A 9,644-nucleotide genomic window follows, 5' to 3' on the forward strand; every position below is an offset into this window, starting at 1 on the left:
CCTCCGGGCTCCGAGACATAGGGCTGTTACTTCCTCTGAGAAGGGCCTGAACTCGTACATCCCTTGTGTTTACAACTTCTCCATAGCTAGGATCTTGCCTCTCTATACTTACCCCCCATTCTACTGTTAGACTTAGAACCACGACACCTAGGGGCTATATCGTAATCCCACCTTCGAACTCCTATCGCTAAGTGAAAGTGATAAAGCATTATAGTCCGGTTGCCTCGTTTGCTATGCTATCACCTCCTTCACAGGACCAAGACGTTGGATTAAGTGTGAAAACGCGCTATTTCGCAAACACCCCCGCACCATGTGCGTGGGGGCTGAAGCCGAAGACTGCCATCTTTCAGGTTATACACAAGTATACATTAACGGCCACACAGGAGATATTTCATTACTTGAATGCACAAGTACAAAAAGCACTTATATTATAAACATTATTTTCCAATACCATAAAGATCATTTGAACATGACATTTTTTGAGCACCGCGACTCTATTACACGAGCACCACGCAGAACTTCCCCAAAGTAGTGCTCGTCGGGTAGCCGGCTCTCGTCCGAACCCCGGGTCGCAACAACGGTGGCATCCATTTCCGTCCAGTGTGTCTTCACACGGGCGAGGGCCATCCGTGCACCCTCTATGCAGGCCGACCGCTTAATTGCCTTTATATGCGGCACCGCCCCAAGGAATTGCTGCAATAAGCCGAAATAACTCTTCGGCTTGGGCCTATCCGGCCAGACATGAGCCACGATATCCGTCATGGCAAGTCCGGATAATCTATTTAGCTCGGCCCACTCAACCAACCGATCGGTCAGCGGAAGTGAACGCTCCGGACTATGGAATTGAGACCAAAAAAGCTCTTCCGTCTCGTGATCCTTTTGACTTCGGAAGTGCACAACAGCATCTGCCGCACTCGCCGCTAAGTCCATATAAGGATCCTCCAGACCCCACAGCTGGCCAAGTTGAGCGTACTTCGGATCTGTAAACCTCCTGCCCAGCAGAAAGGGCTTGCCAGACACAATATCTCCGGCCTGGCGCAGCTCCTCCTTTATAGCCCTCATTGCAGAACGGGCATCCTTGGCTTCGGCGGTGGCCTTCTTCAGGTCTTCCTGCCCCGCTCGGCGTTCTTTTTCAAGAACATCATAGCGGTCGGTAACATCTTTTGACTTCATGGCCATTTCGGCCATCTCCTCCCTGCTTCGGCAGTGAGCAGCCCTCTCGGCTTCTAGCTCTTCGGCCGCCCTCGAGGCCGCCACATCACTCCTTCGGGCCTGCTCCTTGGCTCGAGCAAGTTCTGCCCGAAGGCTCTTCACAGCAGCGGCACCATCTGCATTGAGCACACATGTTGTAAGGAATGGGCTTCGGCTCCCTTACTAGGTGACCGCGGAGAAAAAACCTACCTTGTGACTCGTCAAGTCGCTTATTGACCAGCGCGATGTCCGCATCCGCAATGTCAAGTTGCCGCTTTAGTTCGGCAACTCCATCAGTCCGGCTGGCCACCGGACCATCCGCCACCTGCATAGGAAAGGCAAAAATCAATACCTGCGATTTTGATCCTCGGCAAGCTGTCACTCTCGACAACCTACCGAGTCTCAGGGGCTACTATCTATACAGGGCGCACTTTGTGTGTAAAACTGTCAAAAGGTATGTCATTTTTACGTACCTCAAACCCCGCCAGCAAACTCCTGACGGCATCATGCAACCCGCCTTCGGCGGACGAAATTCTTCCAATCACCATACTCATCAATGTACGGTGACCTTCTGAGATAGACGCCCTCTCAAGCAGATCCTTCAGCTCCCCCGGCCGCACACCAGTTGGTGCCGAACTCTCCGGCCCTGCCGGACTCGGGGACACCCTCCGTGATGACACCTCAGGTTCGTCCGCCCTATCCGACGGCGCGGCAGATGGAGGCATCTCGCTCTCCATCATCTCCGGACGAAGGTCCCCCGAAGACGAGCTCATCTGAGAAGGACGGAGATCCGAACTACAAGGTAAAAACTTTGGTTATCCTCAGAAGCGAAAATAGGGATGTCTCTTATTACAGAACCCCCCTTTTTCTACTTACGACTCGCTGGAGGGCTGATTCCTTAGGGGAGATAGTGCGGCCGGGGCCTCCCCGGACGCAGGACCCTTTGGTGAAGATCTCTTCCCCTGCTTCGAGGCCTTGGCCTTCGGGTTTTCGGAAGCGGTCCTCTTCTCCCCTTGGAAGGAGGGATTCTCGATCCCCCCTTTCTCAAAAGCCTCCTTGGTAGAGGCGGCAGTGTCCCTGTTCTCCCCTTCGCCTTCCTCTAAAGGCGCAACCTCCAGCATCCTGACCAGCACGGGATTTGGCACGGTCTCCGGGAGGGGGGCTGGACACCGTATCAGTTTCGCTTGCGCTATCCACTCCTATTCAAGAGTCGATGGGTTAAAAGGCAAATTCAAGAAGGCGCAAACAAACGGTGTGTCCGGACACAGGGCCACTTACCTGAGCATCTGGGCGATTGCAGCTTAGGCCGGAATCCTCGGTCAATTCCGGACACATCTCTTGTGATCCGAAGAATAATTTATACATCTCCACGGGTGTCGTACCCATGAAGTGTTGGAGAGCTCGTGGCCCCTCTGGATTGAATTCCCACAGGCGGAGGGGACGACGCTTGCAGGGCAGGAGACGCCAAATCAGCATAACCTGCATCACCATGACCAGATTGATCTCCCTCTCTTGAAGGTCTCGAATCTGGCCCTGCAGTAGGAGTACGTCCTTTGACAGCCCCCAGTTGAGCCCTTGGTTTACCCACGACATCAGCCGCTGTGGAGGGCCCGAGCGAAAGATGGGCGGCGGCTTCTGCCTGCTGCCCCTAGGAGCGGTGATATAGAACCACTCCTGTTGCCACAAGCCGAGCTCCTCCTGGAAAGAGCCCTCGGGCCATGAAGCATCAACCCTTCTGCTTATAACCGCCCCACCGCACTGTGCTTGACGCCCCTTGATCATCTTCAGCTCCACGTTAAAGGTCTTGAGCCACAAACCGAAGTGGGGAGTAGTGCGGAGGAAGGCTTTGCAGACAACGATGAATGATGAGATGTGGAGGATGGACTCCGGAGCCAGGTCATGGAATTCCAACCCGTAGTAAAACATGAGACCTCTCACAAAAGGATCCATCGGGAAGCCTAAACCCCGACGGAGGTGGGACACAAACATGACGCTTTCGCCGGGCTCTCGGGTGGGAATGACTTGCCCTTCGACGGGCAATCTATGCGAGATCTCGTAAGTCAGGTACTTGGCTTCTCTCAGCTTTTGCACGTCCTCCTCCGTGACGGATGAGGGCATCCACCGGCCCTGAAGGTCGGAGCCGGACATTGTTGAAGGTCCAAAGCGCTCGAATCTGGGGCTCTGGGTGTTGGAACTCGGGGCGAGGGGTAGATTCGATTGAGGATTGAAGAAAGGAAACGAGCCTTGGTCTCATTATAAAGAGCAAGAATACCAAGAGCCATCCCCGTGACCGTTTGGGACTCGCCTTCGATAGAGGAGGCGTGGCAACAAGCACGGTTGGGTTACCTACGTCCGTATTGATGGGAATCTCGGGGTAAAGGGGAACACGATCTCTGCTTCGACAAAACGTGCCAAGGAAACCGCTTCGCTAAACGCGCTGAGGTGGTATAATGAAAACGATTCAAGTAAAGGCTTGGTGGTGGTGTGACGTCATGCCACAAAATACATCAGCAGATTGAACTTGTGTACATATTATTCTCTCTACAGTGGTACGTGGAATTTATTTTGCAGAGCCGGACACTATCCTGGTGTTCACAATCTTCTATGGATTATTCGGAGGAGGAACCCGGCTTGCAATGCCGAACAATATGCGCGCCGGACTCATCGTCATTCAAGCCTGGTTCAGGGGTTACTGAGGGAGTCCTGGACTAGGGGGTGTCCGGATAGCCGGACTATCATCATCGGCCGGACTCCAAGACTATGAAGATACAAGATTGAAGACTTCGTCCCGTGTCCGGATGGGACTTTCCTTGGCGTGGAAGGCAAGCTTGGCGATACAGATATGTAGATCTCCTACCATTGTAACCGACTCTGTGTAACCCTAGCCCTCTCCGGTGTCTATATAAACCAGAGGGTTTTAGTCCGTAGGACACACAACCATTACAACAATCATACCATAGGCTAGCTCCTAGGGTTTAGCCTCCTCGATCTCGTGGTAGATCCACTCTTGTACTACCCATATCATCAATATTAATCAAGCAGGAGTAGGGTTTTACCTCCATCAAGAGGGCCCGAACCTGGGTAAAAACATCGTGTCCCTTGTCTCCTGTTACCATCCGCCTAGACGCACAGTTCGGGACCCCCTACCCGAGATCCGCCGGTTTTGACACCGACACTCGACTTGTCGCAAAAGGGTTTTCGACAAGTTCAAGGTGTTGACTACAATGAGATTTTCTCAACTGTAGCGATGCTTAAGTCTGTCCGAATCATGTTAGCAATTGCCACATTTTATGAAATCTGGGAAATGGATGTCAAAACTGCATTCCTTAATGGTTTTCTTAACGAAGAGTTGTATATGATGCAACCAGAAGGTTTTGTCAATCCTAAAGGTACTAACAAAATGTGCAAGCTCCAGCGATCCATCTATGGACTGGTGTAAGCATCTCAGAGTTGGAATATACGCTTTGATAAGTTGATCAAAGCATATAGTATTATACAGACTTGCGGTGAAGCCTGTATTTACAAGAAAGTGAGTGGGAGCTCTGTAGCATTTCTGATACTATATGTAGATGACATATTATTGATCAGAAATGATATATAATTTCTGGATAGCATAAAGGGATACTTGAATAAAAGTTTTTAAATGAAAGACCTCGGTGAAGCTGCTTACACATTGAGCATCAAGATCTATATAGATAGATCAAGACGCTTGATAAGTTTTTTTTCAATGAGTACATACCTTGATAAATTTTTGAAATAGTTCAAAATGGAACAGTCAAAGAAGGAGTTCTTGCCTGTGATGCAAAGGTGTGAAGTTGAGTAAGACTCAAGACCCGACCATGGCAGAAAATAGAAAGAGAATGAAAAGTCATTCCCTATGCCTCAGTCATAGGTTCTATAAAGTATGCTATGCTGTGAACCAGACCTATTGTATACCTTGCTCTGAGTTTGACAAAGGAATACAATTTTGATCTAAGAGTAGATCACTGGACAGCGGTCAAAAATATCCTTAGTGAGGACTAAGGACATGTTTCTCGATTATGGAGGCGATAAAAGAGCCCGTGATAAAAAGTTACAATGATGCAAGCTTTTACACCAATCCAGATGACTCCAAGTCTCAATCTGGATACATATTGAAAGTGGGAGCAATTAGCTAGAGTAGCTCCGTGCAGAGCATTGTGGACATAGAATATTTGCAAAATACATACGGCTCTGAATGTGACAGACCCGTTGACTAAGCTTCTCTCACGAGAAAAACATGATCACACCTTAGTACTCTTTGGGTGTTAATCACATAGCGATGTGAACTAGATTATTGACTCTAGTAAACCCTTTGGGTGTTGTTCACATGACAATGTGAACTATGGGTGTTAATCATATACATATATGAATATTGGTGTTAAATCACATGGCGATGTGAACTAGATTATTGACTCTAGTGCAAGTGGGAGACTAAAGGAAACATGCCCTAGAGGCAATAATAAAGTTATTATTTATTTCCTTATTTCAATTCATGCTAGAATTGTATTAACCGGAAACATAACACATGTGTGAATACATAGACAAACATAGTGTCACTAGTATGCCTCTACTTGACTAGTTATTAATCAAAGATGGTTATCTTTCCTAACCATAGACATGTGTTGTCATTTGATTAATGGGATCACATCATTAGGAGAATGATGTGATTGACATGAACCATTTAGTTAGCCTAGCACTTGATCGTTTAGTATATTGCTATTGCTTTCTTCATGACTTATACATGTTCCTGTAACTATGAGATTATGCAACTCCCGTTTACTGGAGGAACACTTTGGGTGCTACCAAACGTCACAACGTAACTGGGTGATTATAAAGGAGTACTACAGGTGTCTCCAAAGGTACATGTTGGGTTGGCGTATTTCGAGATTAGGTTTTGTCACTCCGATTGTCGGAGAGGTATCTCTGGGCCCTCTCGGTAATGCACATCACTATAAGCCTTGCAAGCAATGTAGCTAATGAGTTAGTTACGGAATGATGCATTACATAACGAGTAAAGAGACTTGCCGGTAACGAGATTGAACTAGGTATTGGATACTGACGATCGAATCTCGGGCAAGTAACATACCGATGACAAAGGGAACAAAGTATGTTGTTATGCGGTTTGACCGATAAAGATCTTCGTAGAATATGTAGGAGCCAATATGGGCATCCAGGTTCCGCTATTGGTTATTGACCGAGAATAGTTCTAGGTCATGTCTACATAGTTCTCGAACCCGTAGGGTCCGCACGCTTAACGTTACGATGACAGTTTTATTATGAGTTTATAAGTTTTGATGTACCGAAGGAGTTCGGAGTCCCGGATGAGATCGGGGACATGACGAGGAGTCTCGAAATGGTCAAGACGTAAAGATCGATATATTGGACGACTATATTCGGAGTTCGGAAAGGTTCCAAGTGATTCGGGTATTTTTCGGAGTACCGGAGAGTTACGGGAATTCGTATTGGGCCTCAATGGGCCATACGGGAAAGGAGAGAAAGGGCCAAAAGGGTGGCCGCACCCCTCCCCTTGGACTAGTCCGAATTGGACTAGGGAGGGGGGCGCCCCCTTCCTTCCTTCTCCTTCTCTCTTCCCTTTCCTTCTCTCCTACTCCTACTACATGGAAGGGTTCCTAGTTCTACTAGGAAAGGGGGAATCCTACTCCCGGTGGGAGTAGGACTCCCCTAGGGCGTGCCATAGAGAGGGCCGGCCCTTCCCCTCCTCCACTCCTTTATATACGGGGGCAAGGGGCACCCCATAGACACACAAGTTGATCTACGGATCGTTCCTTAGCCGTGTGCGGTGCCCCCCTCCACCATATTCCACCTCGGTCATATCGTCGCGGAGTTTAGGCGAAGCCCTGCGCCAGTAGAGCATCATTATCGTCACCACGCCGTCGTGCTGACGGAATTCATCCCCGACGCTTTGCTGGATCGGAGCCCGGGGATCGTCATCGAGCTGAACGTGTGCTGAACTCGGAGGTGCCGTACGTTCGGTACTTGGATCGGTCGGATCGTGAAGACGTACGACTACATCAACCGCGTTGTCATAACGCTTCCGCTTACGGTCTACGAGGGTACGTGGACAATACTCTCCCCTCTCGTTGCTATGCCATCACCATGATCTTGCATGTGCGTAGGAATTTTTTTGAAATTACTACGTTCCCCAACAAGCTTCCCCCAAAGCTACCCCGCCATCTCATCGGAGAAGCAGCGTGGCTTCCACCGAGCTGCTTCAGCCGGAGCATGTCTTGACGGCTCCTGCCAGCTATCCCGTGGATGGTATCACGGAGTCTCAAAATTGCCACATTATGGCGCGATGGATGAATTTGAAGGTCAAGGCGGCTGTTGGCCAAATTTATCCTAGTGGACCCGGCACAACTTATCACTGCCAGCCGATTCCAGAAGGATATGCTAAGGTGATGGTCGATGAAATAACGGAGGGATTTGAGGACCTCGTGCTCGACCACCCTACCGGTGAAGGGGAGACTAGGCTGGGTTCTTCTCTGAAGACTCCATGCCTATGGCGGAAGGAGCTCATCAACCTTCCGAACTGGACGCCTCCGCCTCCTCCTCCTCCTCCGGCGAGTCAGGGCACTCCGCCTCCTCCACCGCCTCCTCCTCTGGCGAGTGACGATCAGGGCATGCGTGGCGGCACTCCGCCTGCTTCTCCGGCGCATGGCGGCACTCCGCCTCCTTCTCCGGCGTGTGGCGGCACTCCGCCTCCTTCTCCGCCTGCGCCGGCGCTCCCGAGCAGGCAGCGGCCTCCTCCTTCTCCGCCTCGCCGGCAAGGGAGGAAGAGACCCGCCGCCGCCCCGGATGCTCCGGCGCGTCGTAATCCTTCTCCTCCACCTCGTAAGCAAGCACGAAAGAAGACAGACGCCGCAGCCGCTCCGTCTACTCCGGCGTCTAGCAACACAAGAAGAGGAGAGAGGCAATACAGATACGGTCCACCTCTAAAGCCTCTAGATAAGTTACCGTACGAGAGGACCGAGGAGGAAAACAATACGATTGTGCAGACCCACGTGAAGGAGTTCTTTGAAGGGGTGAAAGCAAAGAGACATCCACCTCCGGAGGAGAAGGTAGATCCGGTGAAAGCAAAGCGCACTCTTGATGCCCTGAGGAAACCGGCAAAGTCTCCGCCGAGAACCAACTATGAGCGCATTACTGAACAGACATATCTCCAAGCGGAGCGGTCAGGAAGTACTGTCAGACATCAAAGAGCAAAAGAACGAGCAGCTGCGAAAAAATTGACCAGCTCGGCGAACAAGCAAACCAATCATGCCCCCCGCTCAATGTGTCTAGCGGCAACATCATCGCTAATGTTCCGGGGATGGTGGCCGGTTATGGCAATCTACAAGATTACCTGCGTGACGATGCACTTACTGATTTCATGAAGGTGGAAGAACACAGATACGAGTACGGGAAGCCTCTCCTCAAAGATGAAAAATCTCTTACAACGATGATGTGAAGATTCCATACTTTGTACATGAAAACCTGCACAGAGTCTGGGGGGACGAATACTTTGTATCTGCACATTAAAGAGGAGCACGACCTTGTTGGAAATGATCTGTTGCCTGTTCCATTTGAGGAGTTCTTCGCGTTCTTAAACCAAAAGGCCCTCGATAAATTAACGGTCTTTTGCTACTGCCTGTAAGTACTATTTTTGTCATTAAGTCTCTATATATAGCTCGGCTCTTTCATTGCATGTATTTATAATTAATTATCCTCAATATATTATGCAGATTGAAGATCGTCGAGTGCAAAAAAAATGAAATCTATGATATTGGGTTCATTAACAAAAATATCATAGATGTATTTCTGGTTGAAAAGGACGTCAAAGAGGCCGAGGACAACTTGCTACAATCGTTGATCAAAAATCAAAACAAAGATACCATACTCTTTCCTTACAACGGCAAGTGAGTGTTACTAATCGTTTGCATATTCGGTTTCCCTTATTACTCGAGCGAGGTTATAGTAATGTAATTGATGAGTTATGCATCCGTGCGCATGTACCACTATATTCTTGTCGAGATTAAGCTTGAGCGTGGACTAGTAACCGTCTTAGACTCGAGACGGAAAGATCCCAGCACCTATGTGGACATGACTGAAATGCTCAGCAAGTAAGTTCAATCGATCATTATCGCACCATATCGGCAACTTTTTGTTCATTTCCTGATATCTCAAGTAATAATAATTATTTTCTTTGTCTTGCAGGGTTTGGAAACAGTTCACCGCAGAAGCTCCGGGACTGCCGAAGGAGCTGCGATATACATACCCGAAAGTAAGTACTACTGGCTAGCTAGTTGTGCGCATTTCCCGTTGATTCTATAGCTATACTTTCATGAGTGCCATTTATAATGCTTCATTATCAGTTTGATTGACCTCTATTTCTTGTAAAGTGCTTGTGGCAGGAACAAGGGAATGATTTCTGT

The sequence above is a fragment of the Triticum aestivum genome, chromosome 1B (genome assembly GCF_018294505.1).
Source record: "Triticum aestivum cultivar Chinese Spring chromosome 1B, IWGSC CS RefSeq v2.1, whole genome shotgun sequence".
Lineage (NCBI taxonomy): Eukaryota > Viridiplantae > Streptophyta > Magnoliopsida > Poales > Poaceae > Triticum > Triticum aestivum.